This window comes from Somniosus microcephalus, chromosome 1 (assembly GCF_052327205.1).
Source record: "Somniosus microcephalus isolate GS21.2 chromosome 1, FLI_Smic_1.0, whole genome shotgun sequence".
Taxonomy (NCBI): domain Eukaryota; kingdom Metazoa; phylum Chordata; class Chondrichthyes; order Squaliformes; family Somniosidae; genus Somniosus; species Somniosus microcephalus.
In genome coordinates, this window is record NC_140987.1 from 201,150,102 (window position 1) to 201,168,778 (window position 18,677).

The 18,677-nt window shown below is 43.4% G+C and overlaps 1 long non-coding RNA gene across 6 annotated transcripts in view; it reads left to right on the forward strand.

The window, feature by feature from the left end:
• LOC147124550 (uncharacterized) overlaps positions 1-18,677 on the forward strand; it is a 244,334-nt gene that overhangs the window by 69,726 nt on the left and 155,931 nt on the right. For all 6 annotated transcript variants that reach the window (XR_015078552.1, XR_015078554.1, XR_015078556.1 and 3 more), the window contains one exon: positions 12,625-12,731. This is a non-coding gene — a long non-coding RNA (uncharacterized LOC147124550). The remainder of the gene's footprint in view (positions 1-12,624; positions 12,732-18,677) is intronic.

Here is an 18,677-nt window from a genome sequence, read left to right on the forward strand (position 1 = left end):
CCTCTCTGAACCATCAAGGAATTTAAGTGACAGTACCGCCCCAATGCCGTAGGGAGACGTATCACACGCCAGTCTTAACGGCAGTAATGGGTTGTAGTGAGCCAACACTTCTCTTGAAGTGATTAGGTCCTTACTCGTCTGAAATGCCCGCTTACATTTATCGCTCCATTTCTATGCTACTCCCGTTTGTAGTAGGGCGTTCAGTGGGTGCAGAATTGTGGACAAATTCGGCAAAAACTTATGGTAGTAATTCACCAATCCGAGGAATGACCTCAGTTGCGACACATTTTCAGGCGCTGGAGCCTTAACTACCGCTTCAATTTTGTCAGGGGACTTATGTAACCCCTCTTCATCAATCACGTGGCCACAATACGATATCTGTTTCTTAAAAAACTCGCACTTGGGGCGATTGGCCCATAGCCCATGCTCACATAGTCTAGTGAGCACCTGCTCTAGGTTGGCAAGGTGTTCACTGTCATCTTCACCTGTCACTAGGATGTCGTCCAAGTAACACTGAGTCCCCGGAATTCCTTGCAGGACTTGTTCCATCGCTCTTTGCCATATCGCCGGAGCTGATGCTACTCCGAATACCAGTCGATTATACTGGTAAAGACCTTTGTGAGTGTTTATCATGAGATACTTCCTAGAGGATTCTTCAACCTCCATCTGCAAATATTCTTGTGCTAGGTCAATTTTTGTAAAACGCTTCCCTCCAGATAGTGAGGTGAAGATATCTTCTATCCTTGGAAGAGGTTATTGTACTGTGTGAAGGACTGGGTTCACCGTCACCTTGAAGTCCCCACAGATGCGAACCTTCCTTGGCTCCTCAGACTTATTGTTTAACGTTTTCTTCATGACAGGAACGATGGGTGTCGCCCACTCGCTCCAGTCTACCTTAGATAACACGCCTGCATTCTCCAGATTCTCCAGCTCTGCCTCGATGGCTGGGCGAATTGCATATGGTACCGGTCTTGCTTTGAAAAACTTGGGAATTGCATTCTCTTCTATTTTTATCGAGGCGGTTATGCCTTTAAGAGTTCCCAGTTCTTGTTGAAAAACGTCTTTGGCGTTAGCTAAGATTGTTGACAATCGTCCAGGAGTGACGTCGTCATCCTTTTTATCAGCCACCGTCAGTGCCTGAATGGAGTGCCAGTCTAAACTTATCTTTCTGATCCATTCACGTCCCAATAACGGTGGTCCACCATCTTGCAGTATGTACAGATACAATTTCTGTATTTCCTTGCCGTTGTATTCGACAGGCACCCTTATTTTTCCGCTGGGGTATACTTATTGCCCCGTATACGTCTTCAAGACAATGGATGTCTCTTTCAAGGGTATGTGTGAGAATAACCGCTCATCGTCTCATCGATTCATGACGGTTAGAGCTGATCCTGTATCCAATTCCATTTTGACTTGGGACCCTGCTATCGTGAGGGTGACCCAAATGGTTCAGTGATCCTCTTTTGCGATTACGTTGTGAAGTTTGAGACAGCTTAGTCTCTTGTTCCCGGATTCACTATCGCTCATCTGGTCTTCGCAACTACTGTCCGTCATCTTTTGTACTTTCCTGTACGGTTCCTTAGTAGCCTTTTTGTTGTCATTGGTCTTCTTCCCAGACCTGCAAACTCATGCAATGTGTCCCATCTTTCCGCATTGCCTGCATATTTTGTCCTTGGACCAGCAGTCCTTCTGGTCATGAGTTGTTCTGCCACAGCGATAACATTTTTCAAATCCCCGTGTCATTTTGTGGGTGCCGTATTCCTGTGGCTTTTGCTGTATTTCCGCAGCTCCCCTTGCTGCTGCTTCGTACGATACTGCCACGCTGAAAGCCTTATCTAGCGTCAGCTCTTTCTCTGAGAGTAACCTCTTCTGGGTTCCTTCACTCAGGAGTCCACAGACAAATTTGTCCCGTAAGGTATCTGCCAGTCCTGCTCTGAACTGGCAGTGCTTTGATAGCTTGCGTAGTTCCGTAAGGTAATCAGCATTGCTCTCATCTTTATGGTGATTTCTCCTGTGGAATTTAAATCTTTCTGCTATCAGCAGCGGTGTAGGATTTAGGTGTTCCTGTAGGATAGCAACAATTTTGTTAAAACTCTTCGCCTTCGGTTTGGCTGGAGTAATCAGGTCCCGCAATAGGCCGTACGTTCTTGCGCCCATTAAGTTTAGCAGTACCGATGCCTTTTTCTCATCGGCTACTTCGTTTGCCTCGCAATATACCTCGACTCTTTCCACAATCGTGGTCCAGTCTTCTATTGCATTATCGAAGGCAGTGATATTGCCAGTCTTCGGCATCTTGGAAATCTAAGATGGCGCCTCCCGCGCTTTGCCTTCTTCCCCGATTTAACAAAATGGCGCCTCCCGCGCTTTGCCTTCTTCCCCGCTGGATTAAGATGGCGCCTCCCGCGCTTTCTGTCTTCTCCGCTGTAGCTAGCGCTGTTGCTGGCGTTTTATGCCTTGATGGCGACGCCCTATGGTCTTCGCGCACTTCCCGCCCGTGCTGCTGCTAACGCCGCTCTCCGCGGTTCCTGTGGCAAACTGCAGCTCCTCGCGGCTTTCTGCGCGTTTAATTTTTATTCTTTCCCCGTCATCGGAACAACCCTGTGGGACTCTTGCCTCCCTCTTCTCGGGTCTGTACACTGCTCGGCTTCGTAGCACCGGCCGCGCCCTGTGTGCTCCACCCTCTCTCTCTCTCCTCTTCCCGACAACGCTGCTCGGCCCCGTTGCAAAGCCACCCGCTCAAGCTCTAGACCGCCGCAGCCCAGGAAGGATCAGTGTACTACCTGCCACCAGCCCGATTAGCTGAAGCACCATCGACAGGATAACCAAGCCCCGCTCTCGACAGCCTCTACTGCAAATCTTCAACTCCGCTGACTCAGAGGCGGATGCCCACGGTCGACGCCCGTTTCTTCTGTTTCTTTCTTCCTTCTGGCCTCGACCTCTGATAACTTCGCTTCAGGGATGGATCCCCATGAGGTGGTGCAGACTGTAGGTAAGTTCGTATCTGCTCGTCGCCAGTATTATGTCCGTGTATAATTGAGACACGGACTGCAGGAGTTGGTTATAACAGATCTTTACTGAATGGAGGCAACCTGGAACTACTATGCAAATGTTACTACACAGGCTTATATACAGGGGTGGTCACTACTGGTACTGCAGTATACAGGGGCTGCAGAATATAGTTCCTTCTGCAAAGTACATACACTACAGGTTGTGGGCAACGTGCCACTTCCCCTCGATGCCGAGCAGCATAAGGGTATTCTGCATTACCTGCCCGGTAAAGTGACTCCCTTGGTCGGACTCCACATACTGTGGTAGCCCCCACCACGAGAATACCTCCCGGACCAGGATCCTGGCTGTACCCAGAGCTGTGGCTGTTCTGCAGGGGAAGGCTTCTACCCATTTGGCGAACACATCTACCAGGACTAGGCAGTACTTATAGCCTCCCTGGGCGGTGGGCAGGGGCCCGATGTAGTCGACCTGTATCGACTGCCATGGTCCCTCTACCCTCCTGATGTGGCCCATAGGTACCTTCCTTTTGTGGGGGTCAGGGTTGTTAGCAGCGCACACCAGACAGCCGGCGCGGAACTCGCGGACATCTTCCCTGAGTCCTAGCCACCATCCCGCCTGTTCCACCCGCTGCCAGGTGGTCTCAGGCCCGGGATGCCCCGCTCCTGGACCCTCATGGGCCAGTTGAAGGAATTCCCTCCGGTGCTGCTGCGGCACAACCCACTGTTCCCCCTTGAACGGCATGCCTTCTTTCACGGAGAGGGCTGCTGTGCCGTAAGGGCCCTCTACCCTTTTTCACTCAGTCACTGCACTGAGGACAGCCTTAAGGACGGGGTCTTGGGCTTGGACCATCTTAAGGTCCGGGGCTAAAGCTACCCCTGCACTCCCTTGTGTCCCATCCCTACCTCTGACTGCTGCTATGGGTCTGGACCCATATGGGTCCCAGAACGTGCCTGTGCGGGCACCCTCCTTAGCTAGCATGTCAGCCTGCTGGTTGCCTTGACTACGGGGTTCTGTGGAGGAATGGGCTTTCACCTTATGGATGAAAACCTCCCCTTCCTCCCCCACTGCGGCTAAGATATTCTCCAGCAGAGGTTTTACTGTGAGGGGTCTCCCGTCGGCGGAGGTGTATCCGTGGCAGGACCAGATGGCCAGGTACTCCATACACGAATTGCACGTAAACATGCTGTCCGAACAAATCGTGTATGGGGTGGGGAAGATTTCAGGGTGTGTAACGACGTACACCACCGCGGACAGTTCAGCCTGCTGGGCGCTCATGGTGCTGGGGAGCTTAATTGCCAGGGCAATGTTGGCCGCTGGGTCATAAACTCCGCAGCCCGTGAGTCGCTTGCCGGCAGATACCATGCTGGAGCCGTCCACATAGATCTCGCGGCCCGTAAACCTATGTCCACTTCCCAAACCCCTTCTATGGAACACCGGTGGGCTGTCCCAGGATAAACCAGGTTGACTGCGAGCTTTGGCTCGCAGAGACCCTTCACCTTAAGGTCCATCTGTGAGAGGAGCAGGGTCCAGCGAGCCATGCGGGCACTGCTCACCGTCCCATCCTTGATCCTCCCATACAGGAGCATCTGGGTGGGTGTGTGATGGGTGAGGAGGGTGATGGGAGAGGTGCCTGTGAAGATCAGCGATCTTTTCACAGCCCAATGTGTGGCCAAGAGGTGCCGCTCGCAGTTGGAGTAGCTCCTCTCCACATCCGTGAGTATCCTGGAGGAGTAGACCACCGGTCTCAGCCTGCCATGCCGCTCTTGGAGCAGCACAGCACTCAGGCTGTCCCCGCTGGCTGCTACCTCCAGGAAGAACTCTTTTCCCCCATCTATGGCCCCTAGAGCTGGTGCGGTCTGCAGATCCTCCTTGAGCCTGACAAATGCTGCCTGGCAACCCTCATCCCAAACACACTCCACTCCCTTGTGTAGCAGTCAGAGCAGAGGGGCTGCTGTGGCTGCATAGTCTTCAATGAAGTCTCTGCAGTACCCAGTTAACCCTAAAAATGACCTCACACCTGTGACTGTGTTGGGGACTAGTAACTCCTGTACCGCTTCCCTCCTAGCCTTATCTGTGGCCCTTTCTCCAGCGCGTACGGTCAGGCCCGGAAATTTTACCTCCTGCTGGCTGATCTGTGCTTTCTTTGGGTTTACTTTAAAACCCTCCTGCCTGAGCAGCTCCAGCAGTTCGGCCAGTAGTGGGCCATGCTCCTCGCTCGAATCAGTGAATAGGAGCAGGTCATCCACGTACTGCACCAACTGTCTGGGCTGGCTGAATCCCTTTAAACTGTTTGCCATGCACTGGTGGAAAATGCTGGGGCTGTTGTGGAAGCCCTGAGGCAAACAGTTCCAGGTGTACTGTTGCCCTTTAAACGTAAAGGCAAAGTTGTACTGATCCTCCCTCCTTAAAGGGATGGACCAAAACCCATTGGAAATATCCAGCACCGTGAACGTGGTTGCAGATGCTGGGATACTTCCTATCAGGTTGGCAACTGCTGCTACCGTGGGTGCACAGGCTGGGATGTTGCTGCTGAGCACCCGATAGTCCACCGTGGCCCTCTAGGAATTGTCCGGCTTTCTAACCGGCCACAGTGGAGAGTTTACGTGGGTGGCTATCAGTCTCAGGACTCCCTGCTGCACTAAGGAGGACATGGCTGCTTCCATGTCTGGCTCCGCTTCCTTGGGGAAGTTATACTGTTTCTGTGGTTGGGCCATGGGGTCCCCGTCTACACTGACCTCAAACCCGTTGACCCTCCCGCAGTCGTGTTTGTGTGTGGCAAATGTGGCTAGGTGGGCTCGCACAAATGCCTGGAACTCCTTTGGGGTATTGCTGACCATGAGCTCGAGGTTTTAACCCTCTTTGGGATTCATGGTGCACAGGGTCCCTTTCCCTTCTTTTCCTGGGATTACCACTATCTCGCCGTCCTTTCCTGTACTTGTCCCCCATAGGCAATGATTTCTTAAATCCACCAGGATCCCGTGGCCTACAATAAAATCGGCTCCCAGGATCCCTTTTCCACCCTCCTGTTCCCATTTCATTAGGATACAGGTCCACTTAGAGCGGAGTGTACCCAAACGAATGGAGAGTGGGATGGAAAACGAGCCGGCCTGTTCTCTGCCTGTGAATCCCGATAGGCTGTATGGGACCCCGCTAGAGAGAGGCGAGGTGGTGGGGTTAGCTGAATGGACCACAGCGCATGATGCCCCCGCGTCCAACAGATAGGTCCCCTTCACCTTTTCCACCTCCAGCTCCACGAGGGATCTCTTCCATACATCGTACCGCAGGGAACACAGGTAAACAGGCTGCGCTGGCTCTAGTCATGGCTGTGGGTTGGATGGGGCTGACGGGCTCAGAGCACCAGTAGCGGCGGCTACTCTCCCCTGGCCAGTCAATAAGGACCTCATGGTGTCCAAAAATGACTCGACCGCGGCGGGAGGGATCCCTGCCTCTACCTTTTGGGCTGGGGTTGTGGAGTTCTTTCCCTTGCTATCTTTCCAAGGGTTTTTGCACTCCTTCCTCCAGTGGCCATCCTTCCCACACCCGTAGCAATTGAGCTTATTGCTCGAAGGGTTATCCCCTTCATGATGCCACTCCTTCCTACCCTGTCCGGGTTTTACCTCATGCACCTTCCCCTTAGGTGGGTGTGCATCGGTTCCCCTACCGTTCTTATAGGCTAGGGTCAACTGTCTGATCACCGTAAGTTCGGTGGTCAGGGGATTCCTAGGGTCGAACCAGACTTCTGCCTTGGCCTGGACCTGTGGCAAGCTGTTTGCCACTAGGCAACAGAGCCAGTGGGCCAGTTGATCCCCATTCAGGAATGCCCGGTTAGGTGTCCCGGGACAGGCCCTCCTGTACACCGGCCATAACCTGTCCGCGAAAGCTTGCAGGGTTTCCCCTGCGAGCTGCACCGTCTTCTCCACACGGGAGAAAGGACTTCCCTCATTCATCCCCATGGCCTCCAGAACTTCATCCCTGAGCGCCTCATACCCGCCTTGCCCCCTCTTACTTTCATCAGAGAGGGACTGGAGGAGCTTACTCTCCAGAACAGCAGCATTTTTACCTGCTCAGCATCATCGCAGTCGTTGACGCTGGCTGCCTGTTCCACTTCCCTGAAGTGGACCGAGGGGTCTCCTTTCTCGGTGAGCCTTGAGATATGGCTCACCATAGCCCTAAGCTGTTGGGTGCTATAGGGTAATACGAACTGGTTTTGGAAGGGTCCCTCATCCTCACCATTAACGGGTGGGCCGAACCTCTGATGCCGGGCTGGGCACATCGGTCCTGGTTCTAGCCTCTCCTGCGGGGGTTGTTTCACCTCCGCTTGTACCCCTGACTCACCCCCCTTGCTGCCAGACCTCGCTAAAACTTGGCGCTACGGATGGTGGTCGTGTGACCTCCTGTTCCTCAAACGGGTTGGCCCTTTGCACTACCTGTGGTGTCTGAACCGTTCACCCCTCGTTTCCTATAAAATCCGCCTGACCTGCTTCCGGGCCTATGAGGCACTCCATGCCCTTTGCCTTCCTTAGGACCACACTCAGATTTTCTATCTGTTCCTTGCAGGGGCCATGATCTGCGTCTTCAAACCCCTGTTCGTTCGCTAACTTGTAAGCTGCCTTTACTTCTTTTACTTTCTCCTCCTGCTCCCTTACTTATCTCGCTAGGCGGGCGTTCTTTTCCCATAACCTCAACTCATTACCCTTGGCTTCAGTGACTTGGCCTGATGTTCTTCCATTAATTGCACCCTTTCCTGATTCAGGGCCTGCAATGCTATCAGTAACTTCTCCCCTGCTAGAGCCTTATCCTGGATCTCCAGGGCTGACTCCTTTATCTCGGCTGCCTGTGCTGCAACGAGCCTGTCCAAAAGCTGGACCTGCTTTTTGAAGCACATCAGCCAGACTGCCTTCTCTAGGGACTTCTTGTGCTCCTTTCCTTCTGTCCACTTAGCTGCGGCATCTACCGGACGCCCAGCCTTTAACAGAGTGGTGAGCCACTTCTTCGTGATATTCACCTTACTAAACACATAATCAGAAATCCTTTCTTCCATCATGGTTTGCTCTTCCGAACCATTGGCTACTGTATCGCACCCCTGTTGCCGGAGTCCTGCCGTGGTCGCCATTTCTGTAGAGGGTGGCAGCGTGTGTGCCCAGTCAGCTTCACCTCTGACTGTCTCTGAGCGGTTTGAATCACTCCCACACCCCTGGGTTCTAGACACCGGACTTAGGTACAGCCGGCGATACAGAAAATCGAGTAGACAAGTGGTTTGTTGCAAGAAAACTGCAAATTTTATTAAAAGGCTAAATAAAACACAATACTGAGAATTACTGGAATAATTACAGGCATATGAAACCAATACACTTATTTGGGAATGGGGAACACACGGCACATCGAGGGAAACAAATACATTAAAATCCCCTTATCCTTATCCCACCCCCAATACCTAACTAGATTAAGCTACGAGGGGCCAGGGATTCATGCTCACCAATTTCAAAACCTGTTGATCTTAACTGGTTGTGAGTTTTGGGGTTCACTCATGCTGTCCTTTGGGGTGCGCCGTTGCCACGTGGTCACAGGGCGCGGTGATGGAGTTGTTTGTGCGCAGCACCCTCCCTTTTCCTCCGTTAACATCTTCATTGAGTATCTTGTCGTGATGGGTCTTCTTCTTCTTCGGGCGGTTGGTCGTCGATGGTTTTGCTGCGGTTGGGGCTCGGTTGGCGGTTTTTACCATTACTATGATTTTCCTACCCAAGCTTCGAACGGCAGTTTATTCTTAGCTGGGTTTTACTGTCCAAGCATCAAACGCCGGCTTATAACTAGGCCGTTTGTCTTGATTTCACTATCCATGCTTCAAACGCCAACTTATTCATCAAACGCCAGCTTATAACTAGGTCGTTTGTCCCCCAACGCGTCTTTCCGCTGCCCTTCTCTGCCTTTACCGGTTTTACCATTTTTTTCTCGTCTCATCTCGTCTGCCCGTTCGTGGCCCCGTATGTCCTGTGCGTCTTTGAATCGGGCCTCGTTCTCCTCCCGCGTTTGGCCCCCGGTGTGATAATGGGCATCCTTGGTGTTGAGCGGCGTGGGGAGTGAGAAGAGAGCCCGCCACGAGGCCAGGGCACGAAAGTCGAGAAGCAAGCGGCCAGAGAGCAAGAGAGAGAGCTTGGCCGTCGGTGGGCCTACAATTATACCCGGTTCTTCACCCCTTATCTGCGCGCCAAATCAGGTTGGTCCTTTGTCTAACTTTTGGCGGGCTCGTCTAAAATGATTGCAGTCATTTATTTTAATGACTTCTGGGGTGGTTGTCTCCTTGTATAATGGCTTCGATGTCCTGGCTGTTTGTTATTTATGAAACTTAATCGTCTTTTCCTGGCTTAGCAGCTACCTGTGAGCTGTTACCGATTATTTATGCGAAGAGTTGATGGCCTTCAGATTAGGTCCATCCTGACTTGATCTGTTCCAAGGTGAATGAATGCATATTCTGTGTTTACCTAGCTGTCTGGCTTCACAAAGTCTCTCACAGATTCATGCATTTTGGGTTTCATTTCAGGTTTTGAAAAGTGCCTGCCTTTTTGCAGGGCCTTGCTTTTAAAATCCTGTACTTTTGGTCATGAGGTTGCAGAAGCCATTTTGGGTACCCTTTTTAATATCTTGTCCATACAGGGCCGCTTTATCCATAGCTGTTGGGGAATGTGGGAATTTTGAGAACCCTACAACCATAGCAAATTATGAAATTGAATTCAGTAAATTTGTAATCTTGCAAAAAGTTATCTTGAACATAGGAACAGGAGTAGGCCATTCAGCCCCTCGAGCCTGTTCCATCATTCAATTAGATCATGGTTGATCTGTATCTCAATGCCATTTACCTGCCTTGGTTCCATATTCCTTAATATTCTTAGCTAACAAAAATCTATCAATCTCAGTTTTCAATTGAGCTTTTTGGTGGAGAGAGTTCCAGATTGCCACTACCCTTTGTGTAAAGAAGTGTTTCCTGACATCACCTCTGAATGGCTTGACTCTAATTTTAAGGTTATGCCCCATTATTCTGGACTCTCCCAACAGAGGATATAGTTTCTCTCTAGCTATCCTCTCAAATCCTTTAATCATCATAAACACCTCATATAGATCATCCCTTAATCTTCTCTACTCATGGGAATACAAGCCTAGTTTATGCAACCTGCCCTCATAATTTAACCCTTTTATCCCCAGTATCATTCTGGTGAATCTGCCTTGCACCCCTCCATAGCCAATATATCCTTCCTGAGGTGCAGTGTCCAGAACTGAACGCAGTACTCTAGATGTGGTCCAACATGAGCTTTATACAACTGTAGCATAACTTCCACCCTTTGTACTTCAGTCCTCTTGAGATAAAAGCTACAATGCCATTAGCCTTTTTAATTATTTGTTGTAACTCTCCACTAGCTTTTAGTGATTTCTGTACATGGACTCCTAATCTCTCTGCTCTTCCACAGTTCCTAGGTGCTCACCATTTAGAAAATGGTCTTTCTTAGGTCTAAAGTAGATGGCCTCATATTTCCCCAGATTGAACTCTATCTGCCACAGTTTTGCCCACTCACTTCATCTATCAATGTAACAAGCTGATGGATTGTTGGAAAAACTAATGCTCTGCAGGGAAGGGAACCTACATGTGATTCTACTATGTGGTTGAAATGTCATCTGAAGTAGCCTAGCAAGTCACTCAGCTGTAAAAACAATTTCTATGTTGAAGAAGAAGACCCACCACCTTCTCGGGGCAACTATGGAAAGGCAACAAATGCAGCATTACCCACATCCCAAGAGCAATTACAATCATTTCTCATGGGGTCCGTATAGCCAGCAGACAGAGGAGACATTCATCCCATTGTTCTAGATCTGAATGCAGTGCTTCACAGCCACATCGTTTTTTATTATAAAGCACTCAAATATAATGCTGTCTGGGTTCTTAACTTTATCATGCTCCATTGAATGCTATTTAATGGGACATAAGGCACATTGCCTAGCTCCTGAGGAGGATGGGTGTACTAGATTTACAAAACTCTTACCTTGTACAAATTTAGAAGAATAATACGTTTCTGTCTATTGTTGTCTTGATATCATCATCACTATACCTTCTTGTGTCCTGATATTTTTTGCAGTTTTGTATTATTTCTGTAAACATGCATAAAATATTTTGAGGATATTTCGACAAAAATTCTCAAACTGGTCTTGGGCTCACCCAAAGTTTGATGTTAAATTTTTATTGCATTTAGACAATTGCTATAAAATTTTACCCACTAATTAATAAGAAGTTCTTAATAATATTTGAGAGGTTGAAGAAATGTGTAGAAAGAAATTCAATAACAACATTAGTTGGAAAAGAATGTGCACATAATATTTAGAAACTTTTTATACAGTTGTGCAGTATACAGCCAAAAATAATTTTGGAATTACTGAAAACTGAGTATATGTACCTTTGAAAGTATAGTTTTAAAGCATTAAAGGGCATTGATTTACATTTTTTTGAACATGTCTAGTCTATACGTGATCAAAGTTACCATAGAACTGCAACATGCTTTTTTTGTAGAAAAATCTGTTATAAGAACATAAGAAATAGGAGCAGGAGTGGGCCATTTGGTCCTTCAAGTCTGCTCCGCCATTCAATAAGATCATGGCTGATCTTCTACCTCATCTCCACTTTCCTGCACTATCCCCATATCCCTTGATTCCCTTGATATTCAAAAATCTATATATCTCTGTCTTGAATCTACTAAATGACTGAGCCTCCACAGCCTTCTGGGCTAGAGAATTCCAAAGATTCACCACCCTCTGAGTGAAGAAATTTCTCCTCATCTCAGTCCTAAATGGCCGACCTCTTATTTTGAGACTGTGACCCCTGATTCTATACTCCCGAGCCAACCTTTAATCTTTGGTGAACAATCCAATGAATTCATTGATTTTGGAGTTCTCGTCCTTGTGTTCAAATCCCTCCATGGCCTTGTCCCTCCCTATCTCTCTGACCTCCTCCAGCCCTACAACCCTCCAAAATCTCTGCACTCCTCCAATGCTGGCCTCTTGCGTATCCCCAATTTCTTTCGCTCCACTATTGGCAACCGTGCCTTCAGCTGCCTAGGCCCTAAGCTCTGGAATTCCCCCCCTAAACCTCTTTGCCTCTCTACCTCTCTCTCCTCCTTTAAGTCACTCCTTAAAACTGAACCTCTTTGACCAAGCTTTTGGTCACCTGTCCTAGCATCTCTTTATCTGGCTTGGTTTACAAATTTGTTTGATAATGTTCTGTGAAGTGCCATGCAATGTTTTAATATGTTAAAGGTGCTATATAAATGCAAGTTGGGCTATAGGCATAATATTTATTTTCTTTTACTAAATTGTTTTGAAGATGTAAAGTTGACTAAGACTTTGTATTTTGGCAGCTCTTTCTGCAATGTGATTTTTAAAATCAGGTCAAGATACGTAGTATATAGTTATCATCATATTAGCACCATTAAGTTAGAGCAAAAGTATTTTAAGGAATAAGATTAATTTCTCTAAATTGCAGATTATTGAAGGTTTATGAGATTAAAATATGTGCATTGAAAGAATTCTAAAGAGCACACCATCTTTCTAAAACACATTTTTAATTGTTCATTTCAGCATGGAAGATGACTAGTAAGATTTCTTTACTGCAAGAGTGACAGAACTGGCTGTTCAGAATTATTCCTGGAATTAGAACAGCATGAGGCCTGCTCTGCCAATCTAAGGTAACAGTGCTGAAAGCAAGAAATATGAAGTGATGTATGTCCAACCGAGTGTATGTTGACAGTGTCAGTCTTAGCAAAGTTCCACATGCCTGCAGCCAAAGGAGTCTGCAGAATGGGTAAATCTGGGTGTGCAAACACAGTATGAGGCATGGCAAACAAAAATTGTATTTTTATAGGGTTTTGAACCAAAGTAAGCCAACACAAATTCAAAATGTCCTCTGACCTCTTCTGTGTCCCTAGGTAATGTTTGCATTGTGACACTTTGTATTAAACCAGTTTATTGATTATGAATCAATTTCAATTGACATAGTAGTAAAGAATATATAGTATGATTGTCACTGCTTAGACATTACTGTAGCTTGGCTAGCTCAGGCCTACCAGTGAATCTGGTTTGGGTTTAAACAATGAGTGTGTGTTTCTAACTGCAGTAACTTACAAAACCTATAAATGTGACTTGTGACAGACACCCAGGTAACTGTAATCTTGTGCTGTGTAGCAAACTTAAAGTCAATATAATAGTCTTTTATCAGTAATAATTAATTTAGATTTACAATTAAAAAATACTTAAGGCATAACACAGAATTTAAGAATAAGACTGGGCAGCAAAAAGGCCAGTCCAAACAGACTTGCCAACCCTATTCATAATAATTCATGCAGAACCTTGTTTCCTTTTGTCATACACTTTAATTTATTCTGTATCAATATAGTGCAGTATCTGCAATATAACATGTTGTACCTGTGTCTGACAATGTTATGGTTAATTTGTTTGTCACAATAAAAAATCTGTTGTTTTTTGCTACCAAAGCTGTATCAGTAAAATAATGTATTACAATATTCATTTTGTAATTTATTGCAGTAATTAATTTATTACATTTTCAGGTTGTAAAGGTATGTCATACAATCATATTTTATTAATAGCTAAAATGAAGTCTAGAGCTTGTTTTTTTTGTTTCCAGTGAACACCAACAGGATGAAACATTATACAACATTGTACATTCTTATTGTCTTCATAATTTAATTAATTGTGGACATACCTTTTTCCCCATAGTCATAGATATTTAATTTTAAGCATTTGGTATTCCTGTACTAATTTGCTCATTGGAGTGACAATCATTTCAGACTCAATGAAAGTGTTAGTCTCAAAGCTTCTAATACAGTAATGAAGAATGTGTGGTAATGGAAAGTGGACAGAATATGAGTTTCACAGCGTACAGTTCAATTCCCAACTGCATATAGATTCTAGCAATAATGTTACAGTAGCACAAATTTAAGCCACACCCCCTAGAACAAAGGTTATCACCATAACGAATGTATGCTACTACTTATCCATAGACATGTAAGTTGTAAACGGAACATTGTAATTTTACTTTTTAAAAAATCTCTTATCAAATGACCAGAAAAGCTTTGCTGAAAACAGCACATTATCTGATGCTAAAAATATAATTTTCTCTAGTGTTATCTTTTGTGTTGACCATTTTTTTTAGTTATTTTAAACAAATCTTAGTCTGGCTATGGTGGAACCTATGAATACAATACACTGTACGGCATTAATATGAATTGCAAATGCATTTGACTTCAAAACCTTCCTTTATTAACTTCACATAAAAATAAAAATCTGCAAGAAGAGTTTTGACTGGTGATTTACTAGTGATAGCAGCCCTTGCTGTTAATACATTCATACTGGGATTTTAATGCCCAATAATGGAGAACTAGAAGATGACAGGATTATAGAAGGTGTGGCCTTCCTATACTCCCACCCCCATTACATTAGCAATATAATTGTCAAACAAAAAATGGTATTTCAATTAAAAATATAAAGTGACGAATGCTTACATTCAATTTGTTAGCATGGCAGTTTCAAAACCTTTGTTGGGTTGAACTGAAGTTAATATCTAGGGTTGCTGAATGTTTGTAAGAATTTTGTCAACTTGTAGGGTTGAATTTAACATATAATGTCCTTCTAAAAAAATAATTTCAAACAGTAATTCTGAAATCTACAAAATACCTCATTTCGAATGATTAATTAAATATTAGCTCCAAAGTGTTCCTGTTTTCTAATAATAAGAAATGTTTGCACATAAAAAAAGAAAGGGTATGGGGGTACGATGGAATACCGTTAACATAAAAAGACACAGCCTTCAGCCTGTCAAAACTTAGCCATTAATCATCTCTAAAATATTCACCCAAAATGGCATCCTCCAAAGCAATTAAAAATAAGTTCAGGTTAAAACCAAAATTTAACATGTGGGCCTTTATTATTTGTGTGTAGTGAACAATCTAAACAATAGACTGCCATGGTTATGTTTCATTTCAAAAAGAAAACGGAAATATGGAAATATGGAATACATTATAGCAATATTTGCCTGTTAAATCTTGATTTATCAAAAATCTTATTGAAGATTCCCACAGGAATATAGACATGACAGTAATGCAAAACACAGAAATGCGCTTGCATGTGAGATTTGCAATATGGGGAACTGTAAATAAATCCATGAATATTAAGCAGCACAGGTACTAAGAATGTATATTTTACCGGTGTAATGCATTTATTTTAGAAAGCCAGAAAACCAGAGCAAGTTGTAAGATATGGTACTATGAGCATTTTTAGACAAAAAGAAAATTGTGTACTTACAGTGGTTCTTGTTGGTTTGGGCTACTACAACACACAACATCCACACATTGTTAGGACTGTGCAAGAACACATCAGAAAAGATCCTTCAAAATGAGCTCAATAATTTATGAATTGTGCATCTTATTAACAGCTAAATATTCCGCACTACTGCATGATGTCCATTCAGAAGGAAATGCATCTAATGCTATTCAGCTGCTGGAATTTTTTTTTAAGAGTTGTGCAAAGACAAATATATGTTGGTTTCATGTACTTTCACTTGATATGTTTAATGCACAATATATGCAGCACAGAAAATGAATGGTTTTGTTATTTGTTCCCTTAGTATAGTCATAGTTTTTCTGCATCAAATGTCAAGTTAATTTACAGCATGCAATCTATGATATGTTACCTTGGTTTGTGGTTTTGTCTGTAACACATGCAGCTGGGATCAAGTTCAGAGATGGGGGAGGGGCAGAAAGAGAGCCCATAGCACATAATTCAGTGTCTGTAAATTGGCTGCATCTATGACGGCGGGCTGAGGGCCTTGGCGCTTATTTGCATGCTGCAGAATATAGAGGATTAAGCTGAAACGATTTTCATAGAGGATTTAGGCCTGACATTTGTTATTCAGTTCACAGACCTCCCAAAGGAAAGTTTATTTTTGTTGTAGATAAAATATGCTAGGATAGAGTACGCCTGATTTAGGGGTTTCAGTAAATAAATATCTGTAACATGTTCGTTAGGTATTTTTATAAAATATCATGCTGAAGAAGATGGCTGAATTTCAAAATTCCTAACTGTTTTCATCTTAGTACGCATTTACTTTCAACCTACCATTTAATCAATGGTCTATAAAGCTGACTTTATTGGTCATTGCTTAGCTACCAATTTTTTATTATTTTCAAAACACTTCTTATCACTGTGTTTCTGCACAATTCTATTTTTTTCTTATTTTGTACTATTTTTTATTAAGAAAGTGATTTTGTAGTAACAATGGAAAAAGATCTTAAATGTGCACTGTACATCTGTATTTCAACCAGTGCCTTTGGATTGTACAGATATATATTGGGAATGTGAAGTCAATTGTTAAACAACCAAACATAATCATTTTTTAAAATTTCTTTTAAAACATAATCACTTTTTATAATTGCCGGTTAAAACAGATTGACCCATTGTTTGAACCAACAATGTAAAAGTAGAATATAACTCAATTCAAAAGGATCTTAATGATAAATATTTGCATTCCCTAGAACAGAACTTAATTTAAAGTTTATTTGAACTTATGTGCTTCTATTAATATTGCACACGTCTACTATGTTTGGTAGGAAACATGAAGTTGCAAAGAAGTACATTTTATTTTATTTCATAGCTATTTAGAAAGAGTGAGTTTGTGACATTTTGTTCAATATAGTGGAATGGAACAAAAATGATTTTTTAAATTGAAACTATTAATGCAAATGTAGTGATCAGGGTTTGGTACTGACTTAGTAAATGCTGACCTGGATATTAAGACCAGTCACTTGTGCTGATCTGTATGGTAAAACTGGGAGAAGTTTTTATAATCAGTACATGTGAGTATATTTGAAGATATGCAGAAGTGCAATAACAGGTTGTTTATTGGATTTATATTTAAATACAAGGATTATGGGACATAGTAATTTAAGTCTGAACTTTTCCTGTTCACCACCCAATTTAATGCCAAGTGGTTCCTACCTAAATTTTATTTTAGTGTTGTTTCCACATGTTCGGTCAACATAAATTTAATTGCTCCAATATATCTTCAGCTGAATTTATAAAAAATATGATTTATTTCAGGGGAATGTGACATTTTAAATTATCATACAAAGCTTTCTAATTTTATATCAATTCTGAACCATAGGTGAAATATTTGCATAAAAATGATGATGTATTCTTTGAAGTAGACCCTATTGGGTTCAATCAGGCATTTAGTCCTGTTCTGGCCAAATCAGGTTTTATATATAAAAACTTCACAGGCACATATACACACAAGCACAACTTTGCTGATTTCTTGTTGTGGTTCCATGAATTTTTAATATTGTGCATCCCAAAGAAAGATGTGGAAAATTCATATGGTAGTCAGGAATTGATGAGAATAAAGAAGTGCTCATTCTCCATTAAATACAGCTTTCAATATTAGTAGAAGTATTCAGAAACTCTATTTAAGTGGACTTTATAGTGAAATAATGTACAGACTTGTGCTTTGTTTTATTAATAAAACTTGATCCCCAAATTATACAGCACTTGTACTTAATTTTAATGCTATATTGCACACATGAGCTATTTAATCATTCATAGATCAAGTTTTATAACCTATAGTCTCTCTTTATAAGAAAGACTAAAGAGAAAATATATAGGTTATAAAACTGGAGCTTACCTTGTAAATATTGAAGCAGCCTAGTCAAGAATAAAATGCATTTCTTTGGAGGGAATTTACTTTTTACATATTAGGTCCAACACGTTCCTCAGAATAAATTTAAATAAATGTATCTATTATATTTCATTCAAGTCCTAAACTTAATGGGAGTTTAACCCTCTGAGCACTGAACTTTGTCTACCAGCTTTTTAAATAAATATTTCTTGTTTAAAATATGTATTTTGACAAATAATAAAACAACATCTAATCTATATACCAGTTAGAAAATAAATTCTGTCTCATGCTTTCTTCATGATGTATAACTATAGCTATTCCAGTTGTTAAGTGTAAATATTTTAAGAGAAAATAAATGTATTTTTTTAGCTTAATCCAAGATGGCTGTCATTACATTATATATGTATTGGTACTAAGTACATGTTGTTATTGGAGCTATTACTGAACCGTGATGTCAAAATTGCGTATTGTGTTTTTCTAAATAGACTTTATTTCAGTCAGTTATTGAAATATATTAATACATTGTATACCTTATAGACATTTTACACGTAGCACAGTGCTAATCATATACAGTCATTCATTGGAAATGGCCAGGCCTACATAGTAGAATATTACTGTTACAATATCCAATTTACAGCCATGCCCTTTGTGTTGCATGTGAAGTTGAGCATCTTTGGTCTCCATCATACTGATGCATATCCTCGTTTATTATTATTCCATTATCGTCATGTCTTCTCAGCAGGCCCCACTAATTATAATCGAAATATTCATGCCAGCATGGCAGTTCTGTGATATTGAGGTTTGGCCAATTATGTAGGTGTGACCCAGGACTTGAAAGTTGAAATTCAGCATCTGTTTTCAAAGGTGGTATCATATTTTGTGGGAAATATAAATTTTATTTCATCCATACTGCTGTATTAAATAACATACTGAAATAAAAGCCAGT